This window comes from Mustela lutreola, chromosome 2 (genome assembly GCF_030435805.1).
Source record: "Mustela lutreola isolate mMusLut2 chromosome 2, mMusLut2.pri, whole genome shotgun sequence".
Classification (NCBI taxonomy): Eukaryota; Metazoa; Chordata; class Mammalia; order Carnivora; family Mustelidae; genus Mustela; species Mustela lutreola.
This window is the reverse complement of record NC_081291.1, coordinates 20,627,349-20,645,797: the sequence shown is the minus strand read 5'-3', so window position 1 is coordinate 20,645,797 and position 18,449 is coordinate 20,627,349. Positions and strand designations below refer to the sequence as shown.

Sequence of the window (18,449 nt, the reverse complement as noted above, 5' to 3'; positions counted from 1 at the left end):
ATCTTAAATGCAGTCAGAGAAAAAGAGTACATTATATACAATATAATAATGATTCACATTTATACTGATTTTTCATCAGAAACTATAGCCAGATCACAGTGGAACAGTATATTTACTGTACCAGAAAAAGGCAATTCAAAATTCTATCTACAGAAAAATATCATTCAAGAATTGAAGATTAAATATGAGATTTTAAGAAAAAGGAAAATGGGGCATCTCGGTGGCTCAGTTGGTTAAGTGTCTGCCTTTAGCTCAGGTCATGATCCCAGAGTCTTGGTATCAAGCCCCACATCAGATCCCCTTTCCTTCTGTCCCTCCCCTTCTTGTGCTCTCTCTCTCTCTCAAATAAATAAATAAATAACTTGAACATTAGATCAAAAACTAATAAAGTACTATAACTTGGCTAATTGAATTTAAATAATAAAGAAGCCCTCTTTCAAAAAAAATTTTAAAAGAAGAAGAAAAATTAAAGGAAGAAAAAGGAAAATTAAAATTTGGTGACAACATTGTCACTAAACTCACAAGACAAAAGATATTAAAGAGAGCTCTTTATACTGAAGGGAAAGGACACCAAAGGGAAACTCTTGGATTTTCATAAATGAGTAACATTGGAAATGGTAAATATATGGGTAAATATTAAAGAATATTTTTGCTCTTAAATTTTTTCATTACATTAATTTGATGTGTAGCATTCTGTACATTTAAAGTACACAGAATATTGTTAATATATTTGTATATTGTAATATGATTGCTGATATAGCAATATTTATCACATTACATAATTACAGTACAATATTATTGTCTATATTCATTATTCTATGCCATTTATTCAATCTCTATGGCTATTTATTACTAATTACAAGTTTGTAGCTTTAAACACCATCACTCTTATCCCTGCCCTTCATCCTGGTAACCACCATTTTGCTGTGTTTTTTACAGGTTTAACTCTTAGATTCTCATATCACTGATATTGCACAGCAATTATCTTTCTATCTGACTTATCTTGCTTAGCATAATGTTCTTAAAGTCCATTCACATTGTCACGAATAAGAGGATATCCTCCTTTTTTGTGGCTGAATAGGACTGCATTGTGTATATGTTCCACATGTTTTTTATCTACTTATCTGTTGATGGGTTTTGGGGTTGTATCTTTGCTATTTGTGAATTGTGCTGTAATAAAATACAGGAGTGCATAGATCTCATTGAAATTCTGTTTTTATTTTCTATGGGTATATACCCATAAGTGCAATTACTGGATGTGATACATTTTTATTAAATTAAATTTATTTATTTTCAGCATAACAGTATTCATTATTTTTTCACCACACCCAGTGCTCCATGCAATCCGTGCCCTCTATAATACCCACCACCTGGTACCCTGACCTCCCACCCCCCTACCACTTCAAACTCCTCAGATTGTTTTTCAGAGTCCATAGTCTCTCATGATTCACTTCCTCTTTCAATTTACCCCAACTCCCTTCTCCTCTCTAACACACCTTGTCCTCCATGATATTTGTTATGCTCCACAAATAAATGAAACCATATGATAATTGACTCTCTCTGCTTGACTTATTTCACTCAGCATAATCTCTTCCAGTCCCGTCCATGTTGCTACAAAAGTTGGGTATTCATCCTTTCTGATGGAGGCATAATACTCCATAGTGTATATGGACCACATCTTCCTTATTCATTCATCCGTTGAAGGGCATCTTGGTTCTTTCCACAGTTTGGCGACCGTGGCCATTGCTGCTATAAACATTGGGGTACAGATGGCCCTTCTTTTCACTACATCTGTTTCTTTGGGGTAAATACCCAGGAGTGCAATGGCAGGGTCATAGGGAAGTTCTATTTTTAATTTTTTGAGGAATCTCCACACTGTTCTCCAAAGAGGCTGCACCAACTTGCATTCCCACCAGCAGTGTTAGAGGGTTCCCCTTTCTCCACATCCCCTCTAACACGTTTTGTTTCCTGTCTTGTTAATTTTGGCCATTCTAACTGGTGTAAAATTTTTTGAGGAAACTTCGTATTGTTTTCCTTAATGGTTGGACCAGTTTACATTCCTACCAATAAGATATAAAGGCTCCCTTTTCACCACGTCTTCATTAACACCTGTTATTTTTTGTCTTCTTGATAACAGCCATTTTAACAGGTGTGAAGTTATATCTCATTTGGTTTTGATTTTCATTTTACTGGTGATTAGTGATGTTGAGCATCTTTTCATGTATCCATTGGCCATTTTGATATATTCTTGGTAGAAATGTCTATTAAGTTCTTCTGCCTGTTTTAAAAATAGATTATTTTATTGAATTAAGTTCTTCATGTATTTTGGATAGTAACCCCTTATCTGATACATGGTTTGCAAACATTTTCTCTCATTCTGTACGTTGTCTTTATTATTATTATTATGTTATGTTAGTCACCATACAGTACATCATTAGTTTTTTTTAGTTAATTTTTTTATTTTCAGCATAACAGTATCATTATTTTTTTCACCACACCCAGTGCTCCATGCAATCCGTGCCCTCTATAATACCCACCACCTGGTACCCCGACCTCCCACCCCCTGCCCCTTCAAAACCCTCAGATTGTTTTTCAGAGTCCATAGTCTCTCATGGTTCACCTCCCCTTCCATTTTCCCCCTACTCCCTTCTCCTCTCTAACTCCCCATGTCCTCCATGCTATTTGTTATGCTCCACAAATAAGTGAAACCATATGATAATTGACTCTCTCTGCTTGACTTATTTCACTCAGCATAATCTCTTCGAATGTTTGGTGTAGGTTCTCTTTTATCAATTGTTTCTCCCACTGAAAAGAAGTTTTTAAGTTTGATGTAGTCCCTTCTGTTGATTTTCTCTTTTGTTGCTTGTACTTTTGGTGTTATGCCCCCCAAATTACTGCCAAGACCAAAACTGATGAACTTCTTCCCTAATATTTCTTCTAGAAGTTTAAAGGCATCAGGTCTTATGTTTAAATCTTTGATCCCTTCCAAGTTAGTTTTTGTGAGTGTTGTGAGAGGGATCCAATTTCATTATTTTGCAGGTGTTTTTCTAGTTTTCCCAGCACCATTTGTTGAAGAGACTATTCTTCCCCATTGAATATTCCTGGCTTTGTTGTCAAATATCAGTTAACCATATATGCCAGGAATTAATTCTGGGCTCTCTATTCTGTTCCATTAATCAATATGTCTACTTTTGTGCCAGGATCATAGTATTTTTATTACTATGGCTTTGCAGTATAATTTTAAATATAGAAGCATGAAACTTATGACTTTGCTCTATTTTTTTTTTTCAAGATTACTTAGGCTATTCTTGTGGTTCCACAAGAAATTTTAGGATCATTTCTTCTATTTCTGTGAGAAATGCCTTTGTTTTTGGTAGGGGTTACATTGAATCTGTAGGTAACTTTGGGAAATACAGTCATTTTAACATTATTAACTCTTCTGATCCATAAACAGATGTCTTTCCACTTGTTTGTGTCATTTATTTCTTTCAGCAAAGTTTTGTGTTTTTCATTGTATTGTATTCTTGGTTAGATTTATTCCTAAGTATTTTATTGTTTTGATGCCACTGTTTTATTTCTTTTTCAGATGTCTGATCATTAGTGTAGAGAAATGCAATTGATTTCTATATGCTGATTTTGTATTCTGCCATTTCACTGAAATCATTGATTAATTCCAATAGTTTTTAAATGGATTCTTTGGGATTTTCTATATTACAGGATCATATTATCAGTGAATAATGAAAATTTTACTTTTTTTTTCCAATTTGGATGCTTTTATTTCTTTGTCTTGCCTCAGTGCTCCAGATAGGACTTCCAGTACTATATTGAATAAGAATAGTAAGAAGTGAGTATCTTTGCTTTGTTCCTAACCTTAGAGAAAATCCTTTCAATTTCTATCCATTGAGTATAATGTAAGTTATGGGTTTGTCATATATGGCCTTTATTATGTTGAAGTATGCTCCTTCTATACCCAAATCCTTGTAAAGGATTTTTATCATGAAAGGATATTATAGCTCTTAATTTCTTTAAAATCTGATTGATTAAAAAATTACACTTTATAAAAATTTTTTATTTTTTCAGTATTCCAAGATGCATTGTTTATGCACCACAGCCAGTGCTCCATTCAGTACGTGCCTTCCTTAATACCCACCACCAGGCTCACCCATCCCCACACCACCCCCCTTCCAAAACCCTCAGTTTGTTTCTCAGAGTCCATAGTCTCTCAGGCTTTATACTCCCCTCCGATTTTCCCCAATTCACTTTTCCTTTCCTATTCCTAATGTCCTCTATGTTATTCCTTATGCCCCACAAGTAAGTGAAACCATATGATAACTGACTCTCTCCTTGAATTATTTCACTCAGCATAATCTCTTCCATTGCCATCCATGTTAATACAAAAGTTTGGTATTCATCCTTTCTGATGGAGGCATAGTATTCCATTGTATATATAGACCATATCTTCCTTATACATTCTTCTGTTAAAGGGCATCCTGGCTCTTTCTATAGTTTGGCAATTGTGGCCATTGCTGCTATGAACACTGGGGTACAGATGGCCCTTCTTTTCACTACATCTGTATCTTTGGGGTAAATACCCAATAGTACACTTGCTGGGTCATAGGGTAGCTCTATTTTTAATTTCTTGAGCAATCTCCACACTGTTTTCCAAAGTGGGGGCACTAACTTGCATTCCCACCAACAGTATAAGAGGGTTTCCCTTTCTTCATATCCTCTCCAACACTTGTTGTTTACTGTCTTACTGATTTTAGCTATTCTAGCTGGTGTAAGGTGGTATCTTAATGTGGTTTTGATATGAATCTTCCTGATGGCTAATGATGATGAGCATTTTTTCCATTTGTATATCTTCTTTGGAGAAGTGTCTGTTCATGTCTTCTGCCAATTTTTGGTGTGATTATCTGTTTTCTGAGGGTTGAGTTTGAGGAGTTCTTTATAGATCTTGGATATCAGCCCTTTGTAGTGTCATTTGCGATATCTTCTCCCATTCCGTGGGTTCCCTCTGCTTTGTTGACTATTTCTTTTGCTGTGCAGAAACTTTTGATCTTGATGAAGTCCCCAAAGTTTATTTTTTCTTTTGTTTTCTTTGCCTTTGGAGATAAGTCCTGAAAAAATTGCTGTGGCTGATGTCAAAGAGGTTACTGCCTATGTTCTCCTCTAGGATTTTGATAGATTCCTGCCTCAAGTTGAGGTCTTTCATCCATTTCGAGTTTATCTTTGTGAGTGGTATAAGAGAATGGTATAATACTGTTTTAAGTGAGTCATAATATATAAAGATGTAATACAGATGACAAGTATAACAAAGGATGGCAGTGGGGTATGTGTTTGTAAATATAAGGTCTTCGTAAGGTATACCTATAATATATAATATGTATACATATTGTGTGTGTATATATATACATATATGTATACATATATATGTAATATAAATATAAAGGTATTTACATTTCCTAAGTAAAACAATGTTAACTCTACAAGACTATAAAAATCTATATATGTGTATATATACACTGTGTATAATTCCTAGAGAGATAACCAAAACATTCAAAGAAGTAGAGAAACAAGCCAATACATAAATTACAATGGATTTCCTATAAGTATTCAAATAATCCCCCAAAAATATGAAAAAGGGAAAAAAACAGATGAGAAAAACAAAAAAATAGCAGATATAAATAAGTATCAATGATTACATTAAATCTACTGGAGTATCAACACTCTAATCAAAAGGCACAGAATATCATAGTGGATAAAATGCAAGACCCAACTAAATGCCACCTACAAGAAATGTATTTTAAATATAAAGACACAAAGAGATTAAAAGTAAATGGAAGAAAAATATTTCATGCAAACAATAAGAATAAAAAGGCTGGACTGACTATATTAACATAAGATAAAATAAACTTCAAGAATATCATTGTCAAAATTAATAAAAATTTACCCCTTAAATGGATGCACTACATTATATGTAAATTATTCTTCAATAAAGAAATTTAAAGTAATAAATATAATTAATAAGTACTTATGGAAACAGCATCATTTAGGGGTTTGGAATATTGACATGAAACTGTGGCTGAGGGATTAAAACATATTATGGCTAAATGCAATTTCCTGTTTTGTTAAAATTACAAAGTAGTTTGGGATGCCAGCTACCTCTCCCAAAATAAACTCTGGAAAAACTATTAAAGTGAGAAGTGAAGATTCCAGGAACTAACACACATAAGGGGAGGGGGAAGAGAAGAGGGAGGGTTAGGAGGATGGAAATAGAGAGACAACTTGAGAAACAATCAGAGATACTGAAGACTATCTTAACCTGATGTGTGTGGAGGGTGGGTAACTTTAGCATAGAGCATCATTTTCAATAATTTTTCTATATTTCCCAAACATCAAGAACATTATTGTTGGTTCTTTTTTTAAAAAAAAAATATTTATTTATTTTCAGCACAACAGTATTTTTGCACCACACCCAGTGCTCCATGCAATCCGTGCCCTCTATAATACCCACCACCTGGTTCCCCCAACCTCCCACCCCTTGCTGCTTCAAACCCCTCAGATTGTTTTTCAGAGTCCATAGTCTCTCATGGTTCACCTCCCCTTCCTTTTTTTCTTGATCATGTACACTGATCAAGAAAATTTCCAATTTCCCCCCAACTCTCTTCTCCTTTCTAAGTCCCCTTGTCCTCCATGCTATTTGTTATGCTCCACAAATAAGTGAAAGCATGGTTGCCAAACTGTGGAAAGAACCAAGATGCCCTTCAATGGACAAATGGATAAGGAAGATGTGGTCCATATACACTATGGAGTATTATGCCTCCATCAGAAAGGATGAATACCCAACTTTTGTAGCAACATGGATGGGACCGGAAGAGATTATGCTGAGTGAAATAAGTCAAGCAGAGAGAGTCAATTACTGTTGCTTCTTTTACTATAAAAGCAGCAGTAACAATTAGGGTTGTCCTATCAGCAGGATAAAATCAAGGTAAAGAACAAACTTTGGTGGAAAAAAGTACTGCTGAAAATGAGTGTTGGCACAAACACGTACTTTCTCTTGTTCCTTCATTCACAGGCCCCAAGGCTTGTGAAATAAAACATAAAACAGCTTTGATCCACTGTTGCTCCTCCTTAAGAATTCAAAGATAAAATGACCAGAGGTTGCCTGGAAAAGTAATGCAAACTGGAGTGATCAACATGGTTTTGTGGTTCTTGTATTTTCCTTCCTAAGGTTCGTCCCTTAAAACTGACCAGGACGAACAGGCAATAAAGCCTAGATTTCAGCTCTAATTCACAACAAGATATATCACCAACAGTGTACATGATCAAGAAAAAAAGGATGAAAATAAACAAAGTATGAAACCAGAAAAAAAAAGATAACTAATTAAAGACATAGCACACTGAAAAGTATGAAAACTTCTGTCTTCTAGTAATGATGGAGTAGCTGGTGGCAGTCCAATGTTCGTGTGACTATAGCTGAAAATGTTAGTAATGTACAAAGTGCATCTTTTTGAAGGTGAAGAGTTTTCAAAACAGCCAGGCCTTACAAGGCCAAGATCCAGGAAAGAAGGAAAATAATGAGGTGCGCTCTATATTCTGCATGCCACTTTCTCACTCTGATACTTAATTATTCTTGAGTTGGAAAGAAAATGTAATAAAAGCCAGACAGAGAATTGCTACTAAGAGGCAAAGAAGCCAATCGAGAGCTTTCCTCAGTCACATAGGACTGAGGAGATAAAAATTGAAGTTTGTGCTGCCAAAGATGCAAGGACTTGAGGGGCTAAGTTCTAAAAAGAAAACAGGAGCTCACTGAAGTGTGCCCACTACTCTTCAAGCTACTTTTCCAATTTATACCTTTGCTTATTCTTAAAATGCTTGTTCTTCAGTGTTAAAAAGACAATAGAAAGCAATCTAAAAGTAAAGCACAGATTTAGCAGACTTTTAGACACAAAAATGGGAATTAGGATTTGACAAAAAGGAGAGGCCATAGCAAGCAACCTTGTCTCTCAACGGGATCGACTAGAGGAAATATCCTAGAAGTGCACATGAATCAGAGGTAGACCACACCTTACCAAGACTTTAATACAGCCTCAGCAGATAATCTGCCCCTACTGGAACTGCTTCTAGGGAATAAGATAAATCCTCTCTGGGAGAAGAGGGGAAAGCCTCTAAGATTTTTTTTATATACAGTATCTGTCATTCAATAAAAAATTACTAGACTTCCTAAGAAATATGACCATGGAAAAGACAATCAAAAGAAATAGATCAGACAACAAAGAGAAATAAAAGGTATCCAATTAGCAATGAAGAAGTCAAACTCTCTCTTTTCGCAGATGACATGATACTTTATATAGAAAAGCCAAAAGTCTCCACCTCCAAACTACTAGAATTCATACAGCAATTCAGTAATGTGGCAGGATACAAAGTCAATGTACAGATCAGTTGTTTTCTTATACACTAACAATGAAAATACAGAAAGGGAAATTAGAGAATTGATTCCATTTACTATAGCACCAAGAACCATAAAATACCTGGGAATAAACCTAAACAAACAGGTAAAGGATCTGTACTTGAGGAACTACAGAACACTCATGAAAGAAATAGAAGAAGACACAAAAAGATGGAAGACCATTCCATGGTCTTGGATAGGAAAAATAAACATTGTTAAAATGTCTATACTGCCTCGAGCAATCTATATTTTTAATGCCATTCTGATCAAAATTCCAGTGGTATTTTTCAAAGAACTGGAGCAGAAATCCTAAAATTTGTATGGAATCAGAAGAGACACTGAATCGCTAAGGAAATGTTGAAAAAGAAAAATAAAACTGGGGACATCACGTTACCTGATATCAAGCTTTACTACAAAGCTGTGATCACCAAGACAGCATGGTACTGGCATAAAAACAGACACAAAGACCAGTGGAACAGAGTAGAGAGCCCAGATGTGGACCTCAACTCTATGGTCAAATAATCTTTGACAAAGCAGGAAAAAATATACAGTGGAAAAAAGACAGTCTCTTCAATAAATGGTGCTGGGAAAACTGGACAGCTATATGTAGAAGAATGAAACTCGACCATTCTCTTACACTGAACACAAAGATAAACTCAAAATGGATAAAAGGCCTCAACCTGAGAAAGGGATCCATCAGAATCATAGAGGAGAACCAGTAACCTCTTTGGTATCAGCCACAGCAACTGATATGTCTCCAAAAGCAAAGGAAACAAATGCGAAAATGAATTTTTGGGACTTCATAGAGATCAAAAGCTTCTGCACAGCAAAGGAAACAGTCAACAAAACAGAAAGGCAACCCACGGAATGGGAGAAGATATTTGCAAATGAGAGTACAGACAAAAGGTTGATATCCAGGATCTATAAAGAACTTCTCAAACTTAACAAACAGATAATCATGTCAACAAATGGGTAGAAGACATGAACAGACACTTCTCCAATGAAGACATACAAATGGTTATCAGACACATGAAAAAATGTTCATCATCACTAGCCATCAGGGAGATTCAAATTAAAACTACCTTGAGATATCTATCACCTTACACCAGTTAGAATGGCCAAAATTAGCAAGACAGGAAACAACACGTGCTGGAGAGGATGAGGAGAAAGGGGAACCCTCTTCCACTGTTGGTGGGAATGCAAGTTGGTGCAGCCTCTTTGGAGAACAGTGTGGAGATTCCTCAAAAAATTAAAAATAGAACTTCCCTATGACCCTGCCATTACACTCCTGGGTATTTACCCTAAAGATACAGATGTCGTGAAAAGAAGGGCCATCTGTACCCCAATGTTTCTAGCAGCAATGGCCACGGTCGCCAAACTGTGGAAAGAGCCAAGATGCCCTTCAATGGATGAGTGGATAAGGAATATGTGGTCCATATAACTATGGAGTATTATGCCTCCATCAGAAAGGATGAATACCCAACTTTTGTAGCAACATGGACAGGACTGGAAGAGATTATGCTGAGTGAAATAAGTCAAGCAGAGAGAGTCAATTACCATATGGTTTCATTTATTTGTGGAGCGTAACAAAAAGCATGGAGGACATGGGGAGTTAGAGAGAAGGGGGTTGGGGTAAATTGGAAGGGGAGGTGAATCATGAGAGACTATGGACTCTGAAAAACAATCTGAGGAGTCTGAAGGGGCGGGAGGTGGGAGGTTGGGGGAACCAGATGGTGGATATTGGACAGGGCACGGATTGCATGGAGCACTGAGTGTGGTGCAAAAACAATGAATACTGTTATGCTGAAAATAAATAAATAAATAAAAAAGCAAAAACAAAGAAATTAAAAATGTGTTAGTTGTGATCTCTCCCTTTTCATTCATAATTTTATTAATTTGAGCTTTCTCTCTTTTCTTTTGGATTAGTGTGGCCAATGGTTTATCGATCTTATTGATTCTTTCAAAAAACCAGCTTCTAGTTTCATTGATACGTTCTACTGTATCTCTAGTTTCTACTTCACTGATCTCTGCTCTAATCTTGATTATTTCCCTTCTTATGTGTGGAGTTGGTTTGATTTGTTGTTGATTCTCCAGTTCTTTAAGGTGTAGAGACAGCTGGTGTATTCTGGATTTTTCAATTTTTTTGAGGGAGGCTTGGATGGCTATGTATTTCCCCTTAGGACTGCCTTTGCTGTATCCCATAGGGTTTGGACCGAAATGTATTCATTCTCCTTGGTTTCCCTGAATTGTTTCAGTTCTTCTTTGATCTCCTGGTTGATCCAAGCATTCTTAAGCAAGGTGGTCTTTAGCTTCCAGGTGTTTGAGTTCCTTCCAAACTTCCTTGTGATTGAGCTCCAGTTTCAAAGCATTGTGATCTGAGAATATGCAGGGAATAATCTCAGTCTTTTGGTATTGGTTGAGCCCTGATTTATGACCTAGTATGTGGTCTATTCTAGAGAAGTTTCCATGTGCACTTGAGAAGAATGAGTATTACACTGTGGGTGGGAATGCAAGTTGGTGCAGCCACTTTGGAGAACAGTGTGGCGATTCCTTAAGAAATTAAAAATAGAGCTTCCCTATGACTCTGCAATTGCACTACTGGGTATTTACCCCAAAGATACAGATGTATTAAAAAGAAGAGCCATCAGTACCCCAATGTTTATAGCAGCAATGGCCACAGTCGCCAAACTGTGGAAAGAACCAAGATGCCCTTCAATGGATGAATGGATAAGGAAGACATGGTCCATATACACTATGGAGTATTATGCCTCCATCAGAAAGGATGAATACCCAACTTTTGTAGCAACATGGACGGGACTGGAAGAGATTATGCTGAGTGAAATAAGTCAAGCAGAGAGAGTCAATTATCATATGGTTTCACTTATTTGTGGAGCGTAAAAAAAGCATGGAGGACATGGGGAGTTAGAAGGGGGTTGGGGTGGGACGCCTGGGTGGCTCAGTTGGTTGGACGACTGCCTTCGGCTCAGGTCATGATCCCAGAGTCCCGGGATCGAGTCCCGCATCAGGCTCCCAGCTCGATGGGGAGTCTGCTTCTCTCTCTGACCTTCTCCTCGCTCATGCTCTCTCTCACTGTCTCTCTCTCAAATAAATAAATAAAATATTTAAAAAAAAAAAAGAAGGGGGTTGGGGTATATTGGAAGGGGAGGTGAATCATGAGACTATGGACTCTGAAAAACAATCTGAGGGGTTTGAAGTGGCGGGGGATGGGAGGTCAGGGTACCAGGTGGTGGGTATTGTAGAGGGCTTGGATTGCATAGAGCACTGGGTGTGGTGAAAAAATAATGATACTGTTATGCTGAAAATAAATAAATTAAAGAGGACATGTGAAAAAAAATGAATAAATGAATGAATAAGTAAGTATATAAATAAATAAATATTCCTTAAATCTTAAGGACTCTGGAGAATTTACACTAGCAGAAATCAAGACTTGTAAGTCCACATTAAGACATGCTATTGGTGGGTTATGGACATTGGGGAGGGTATGTGCTTTGGTGAGTGCTGTGAAGTGTGTAAACCTGGCGATTCACAGACCTGTACCCCTGGGGATAAAAATATATGTTTATAAAAAATAAAAAATTAAAAAAAAATGTTGCTGTTTCAGACCTACTAGCACAAATGAGCAAACAAACTTCTGTAATTTAAACTAAACTAAAAAAAAAAAAAGACAAAAAAAAAGACATGCTATTGGTACAAGAATAAATAAATAAAGCAATAGGATAAAAGAGAATTTATAAACAGACTCAAACGTGTATGGTCTTTTGATTTGTGACAAAAGTAACACTACAATATAGTGAGAAAGTATTTTCTTTTTGATATGCAGTGCTGGGTCAACTGATCACCTGACCTCATATTTCTATGACCAAAATTCAATTCCAGATACAAAGATTTAGATGTGAAAAGTAAACAGAAAAGTTCTCGATTATAACACAGTCATGAATTTCTGTTAGACAACAATTTCTTAAACAGGACACAAAAAGTGCTAAGGAAAAGACTAATCAATTAAACTTCGCTGAAGTGAAGAACTTCTGTTCATTAAAAGACACCATTAAGAGATTAAAAACACAGGCTGTTGTGTAGGGTAATATATTTCTTTTTTTTAAAAATTTTTAATTTCTTTTCAGCATAACAGTATTCATTGCTTTTGCAACACACCCAGTGCTCCATGCAATCCATGCCCTCAATAATACCGACTACCTGGTCCCCCAACCTCCCACCCCCCGCCTCATCAAACCCCTCAGATTGTTTTTCAGAGTCCATAGTCTCTAATGGTTCACCTCCCCTTCCAATTTCCATCAACTCCCTTCTCTTCTACTACCCTTGTCCTCCATGCTATTTGTATGGTATATATACAACAAAGGATTCCTACGCAGGATAAATTAAAAAAAAAAAAATTAAAATGTCTACAAATCAATAAAAATGTTTCTTTTTTTTTTTTAGAGAGGGAGAAAGAGAGAGATAGAGGAAGCATGAAGGGGAAAGGGGCAGGAGAAAGAGAGAATCCCAAGCAAGTGTAGAGCCCAACAGAGGGCTCAATCCCACAACCCCAAAATCATGACCTGAGCTAAAATCAAGAGCCTAATGCTTAACCAACTGACCCACCAGGTGCTCCAATAAAAATTTTTAAAATATTTTCTATTGTCTTTTTAATCTCCATTTATTTTTTTCTTTTTAAAAAAATTTTTATTTTTAAAATTTCTTTTCAGTGTTCCAGAATTCATTGTTTATGCACCACACTCAGTGCTCCAAGCAATACGTGCCCTCCACAATACCCACCACCAGGCTCACCCAACTTGCCACCCCTTTCCCCTCTAAATTCCTCAGTTAATTCCACAGAGTTCACAGTCTCTCATGGTTTGTCTCGCCCTCCAATTTCTCCCAACTCCCTTCTCCAATAAAAATTTTAATTTATCTGCTTTGGTGAGTGCTGTGAAGTGTGTAAGCCTGGTGATTCACAGACCTGTACCCCTGGGGATAAAAATATATGTTTATAAAAAAAATTTTAATTTATCAGAAAATTAAAAAATAACATTTATGAAACTGAAATGGCCAGTTATCTGATGAAGAAACATTCAAATTTAGTAGGAAAACAAACAAATAAGCAAACAAAAATAATAATTAAAATCACAACAAAATACTGATATATGCTCAACATAATCACTAAAATTAAAAAGACTGACAAAGCTAAGAGTTTTGATGGAAATAAAGGACATGAAACAACTGAAATTGTCATACATCATTGCTAGGAAAGTAATTGCTCTATTTAGAAAGTTGTTTGGCAGTGTCTATTAAAGTTAGACATCTGCCTACTTTATAGGTAATAGCTCAGCAGTTCCATTCCATCTTGCAATCATTATATTGCCACATTTTTGCAAAAGCCTTTAATACTTTCATGGAAATGTATGACATAATCCTGAAAAACGGGTGTGAATCGACCTATGAACTCATAGTCCACCCAATTTAATTTCAGATTATCATTATCTGGTCTTTCTGGAAAGGCTCTATTCTATTTATATTTCTTTTACTGTCTTGGATAATAAGGGTATTTGGGAAATTAAAGTACTGTCATTTCTTGGGATATATAAGATATTCATGAGAAGGGGCTACTGTTTCTCTTCTATTCATACCTTCACCTTCAAAAATTATCTGGGTTTCATAAATTATCAAATCCCTCAAAGGACTAAAGTTACTTAATAATCTCCTTTTACACGAAGAGACTGATAAACAGATGATGCAGGTTAGAGTCTCTTTTAAGTCTTCCCAAGCAGGCCACTTGGAATTCACTCCTGAGCAGCAGGAGGTTGGTGGAAAGGATTAGAAAGTGGTTGGTATGACTGCTAAGGAAACAAGTCCCGTAAAAGAATCAATTGCTGAATTATATATGCCATATGCCCTCTGTTCAAAAGGAGGACAGACTTCCAGTTTAGAGAGAACACAGCGCAGAAGACCAAGTTGACAAAACTAACAATTCTTACTATTGTGTGTTTATTCCTAGAATACATTTCTGTGTGGCTTAGGTGAAGGTAATTTTATGACTGTAAAGAGTGAATGCAAACTTTTTAAGCATACATTTCAATGATTTTTAAAAGTAAATTTTTAGAATTGGGCAAGCATCATCACAATCCAATTTTCAAACACTTCCCTTTTTAGTTTGGAGAATGTAAGCCTTAAAATCGGCCCAGCCTTTAAAAGCACACAAATACTGTAAACCCAGAGAAATCCCCAGAGAAATAACTGTGGTATAGAGTGGTATAAAAGAATCATGAGCTTTATGGGGATAAAGTAAAATATTTCCTTGCCAAAAAAAAAAAAAAAAAAAAAAAAAAAAAAGTTTCAAAAGGGTCTGTAAAAGCTAGAGATGAAGCAGAGATACCTTTCCTGAAAAGAATCTGTAATTTTTTCAAGTACTTACATGGACTGAAAATGAAAGATTTCAGCATTCTCAAGAGCAAATGCCAAAACAGAGAAAGAAAGTAGTAGTTAAATAACACGGAGCATGAAGTAAGCAAAATATACAAAGCTACTGAAATTATATTTTGGACATTGCTAAGTTCTTGCAAAACACATCTCTTATCATCTTCACCACAAACCTGGAAGGCATATATTGTTGTACTCTCCTCCACTTGACAGATGAAGAATAAGAGGTTTGGAAGAGCTAAATGACTCACCCAGGGTCACTGCTTAGATGCAGCAGGGGTAAGACCAAGAGCTCAAATGAGTTCCCTAAAGCACAGAACCATTACAGCAGCACTGTGAGAGAATACTAACATCTCCATGTAGTGGTAAGTAAACTGTTCAGGAGAGAGCTCATGACTGACTTCATCAGTTGCTTTTTCATTATGCCTATCCATTAAGTCACACATTTACCAAATGCCTATTTGTGTGCCAAACACCATGGTAAAGTCTGTAGATAAAAAGATGAAAAAAAATCCTTGACTTTAGAAGCTCAAAGTCCAGGGGTACCTGGGTGGCTCAGTGGGTTAAAGCCTTTGCCTTCAGCTCAGGTCATGGTCTCAGGGTCCTGGGATAGAGCCCTGCATCGGGCTCTCTGCTCAGCAGGGAGCCTGCCTCCCCCTCTCTCTCTGCCTGCCTCTCTGCCTACTTGTGATTTCTGTCTGTCAAATAAATAAATAAAATCTTTTTTAAAAAATTTATTTGACAGAGAGAGGTACACAGAGAGAGGGAACACAAGCAGGAGGAGTGAGAGAGGGGGAAGGAGGCTCCCCACTAAGCAGAGAGCCCGATTCAGGGCTCAATCCCAGGACCCTAGGATCATGACCTGAGCAGAAGGCAGAAGCTCAATAACTGAGCCACCCACGTGCCCCTAAATAAATAAAATCTTAAAAAAAAAAAAAAGAAGCTTAAAGTCCAGAAGGGTTGGTGACAAGGCCAGACAAATGGAAAAAAACTTGGGATATACTCAAATGAGAGCTATTTCAGACAAGCAGCTCTGGGAGCTGGGCACTGAACCCTCGGAACGTTTCTCAGAGGTGGGTATGTTAGAGATTAACTGGATGAAGAAAAAGATACTAGAGGTATGGAAGAACTAGCACCTTTTAAGAACTGGAATCTTCTGGAATGGCTTAGAACACTGAGTGTTTATGGGGAAATAAGAAAATATTAAGCTAGAGAGGGAAGGAGAGCTAAATCACAAAAGGCCTTGAACACCATGGTACAGAGCCTGGGCTGCATTCTGTACATGACAGTAAGACACTGAAGGCATTTAATCAGAAATAATATGATCATACTTGTGATTTAGGAGGTGACTCTGGAAGTGTATGAAGAATGTTGGATATAAGTGATGAGGGAGAAGGAAAATGCAAAGGGGAATGAGTTTTGAACAATAAAACTAGGTAGGAAGTCCAGGTAAGAAAGGATGAAGGTTGTGGAGGTACAGCTAGAGAGGAAGTGATAGATTTGGGAAGTACATAGGAAAAATTTGATGAAACTTGATCATTCAAAGCAGGTGAAGAAAAGGGAGGAGGGAATGAGGACTCCCAAGTTTCTTCATGAGGAGTCTGAGGGGAGTGTACTGGGGGGCACTGGAGGAGCTGTTTCAAACATCCTGAGTTACTTTAGTAGAGAAGTACAGTGAACACTTGGCTATATGAGTCAGAAATTCATGGCAGAAGTCCAGGATGGAGCAAGAGAAATTTAATTTAATACATACCTTAGTGGGTATGTATGAGAACACCCAAGGATATTATACAGATGGACAAGAAAATATGGCTAAAGACATTTAAGAGGGGTAGGCAGAAACAGAGAAACCAATTAAGCAAGACTCTCACATAATTGTATTTTATATGCCCAGATATAGAATATTCGGTACTCTTAACTCCTCATATTTTTACACTTTAGTCAGCAAAATGCATATACAATGAGTAGATGAACACTGAAGAATGTGAGACATAGATAAGGCTATCAAATAGCTAGATTTTCTGCAGCATTCCCAAACAGTACTGTTTTTGCCAAAGGGTAACAAAATATTCATGCAATTCTACTATTTCTTCCCCTAGACTGTCATCATCTAAAGGCAGCAGAAAAATCCTCTGTCAGACCATGGTCTTCTTCTTCTTCTTCTTTTTTTCCCTTTTGAAAATACTGAAAGTAAGAAACTGAAATGTATAACAAGACTGCAGGTCCTGGACTGGGTTCCACAGAGATAGCTGTTTGTCTTTTGGGTGATGGCAGTGGAAGTGCAAGGAGCCATCTTTTTGAGTGCTCTGGGCCTGTCATCACAGAAGCCTCTCAAAAAGAGCACCCTGCAGGCCCCCTTCCTCAATACTGAGTGGAAAGGACAGCTTTGCCTTCTGTTAAATTCAATGTACTCTGTGACTGTAGCTGACTCTTGAAAAACATGGGCTTGAACTGCACAGGCCCACTTTTTTTCCCCTGATAAATACAGTACAGTAAATGTATTTTCTCTTCCTTATGATTTTCTTAATAACATTATATTTTCTGTAGCTTACTTAATTGTGAGAACACAGTATATAGTACATATAACATATAAAATATGAGTTAACCAACTGTTTATGTTATTGGTAAGGCTTCCTTAAGTCAACAATAATAGCCTAATAGTAGTAAAGTTTTTAGGGAATAAAAGTTATACATGCATTTTCCACAGTGCAGGGAGTCAGGATCCCTAGCCCCTACATTGTTCAAGGGTCAAGTGTACTTCTTGAACATTCATTCTTCAATAAGTACTGACAAGGCAGTTAAGATCCAGTCTACTATTTATCACTCAGAAGTACTCCTGAGATTCAGTTAGCAGCAGTGTCTCTAAGCAATGACAGTTGAAATGGTAGAATGCACCTGTCACAATTTCAATATATTCCTTATATTGTGTATGGAAGAAATGAGAAAAAATTTTAAGTGACAAAAAAAGCATAAATAGTAAAAGAATCCTATTAATAGTGCTCTTAAAATCTCAAAATCATATTCATATCAAGAGTGCATCTATATAATACCATCATGTAATTCTGTTATTGACAATAAATAAACTGCATAAATTGTCTTAGAAAAATTCTTATTTAGTGATATTGCATATGTGTAGCCAAATTACCAGCTATTTTATTAAGTTGAATAAGAAACTGCCATTTTATTAAGTCCAAATCGATCAAATACCAGCAATTTTACATGACTTTTAATTAACAGATTCAAAATAGATGCTTCTCTGAGAAATCTGACAACAAAGGTATTCATCAACTCATTAAATATTCATTAACTCATGACAATGTGCCAGGCACCATTTTAGCTACTGGGGTTATAGCAATGCACAAAATAGTTAAAAAAAAAAAAATTCCCTTCTCTCTGTTCCACTGGTCTCTGTGTCTATTTTTATGCCAGTACCATGCTGTCTTGGTGATCACAGCTTTGTAGTAAAGCTTGAAATCAGGTGACGTAATGCCACCAGTTTTATTTTTGTTTTCAACATTTCCTTAGCAATTCGGGGTCTCTTCTGATTCCATACAAATTTAAGGAT

The 18,449-nt window shown here is 36.6% G+C and overlaps 1 protein-coding gene across 9 annotated transcripts in view; it reads right to left on the bottom strand.

Moving 5' to 3' along the window:
• DOCK3 (dedicator of cytokinesis 3) overlaps positions 1-18,449 on the bottom strand; it is a 578,190-nt gene that overhangs the window by 230,984 nt on the left and 328,757 nt on the right. The gene's annotated exons all lie outside the window — the stretch shown is intronic.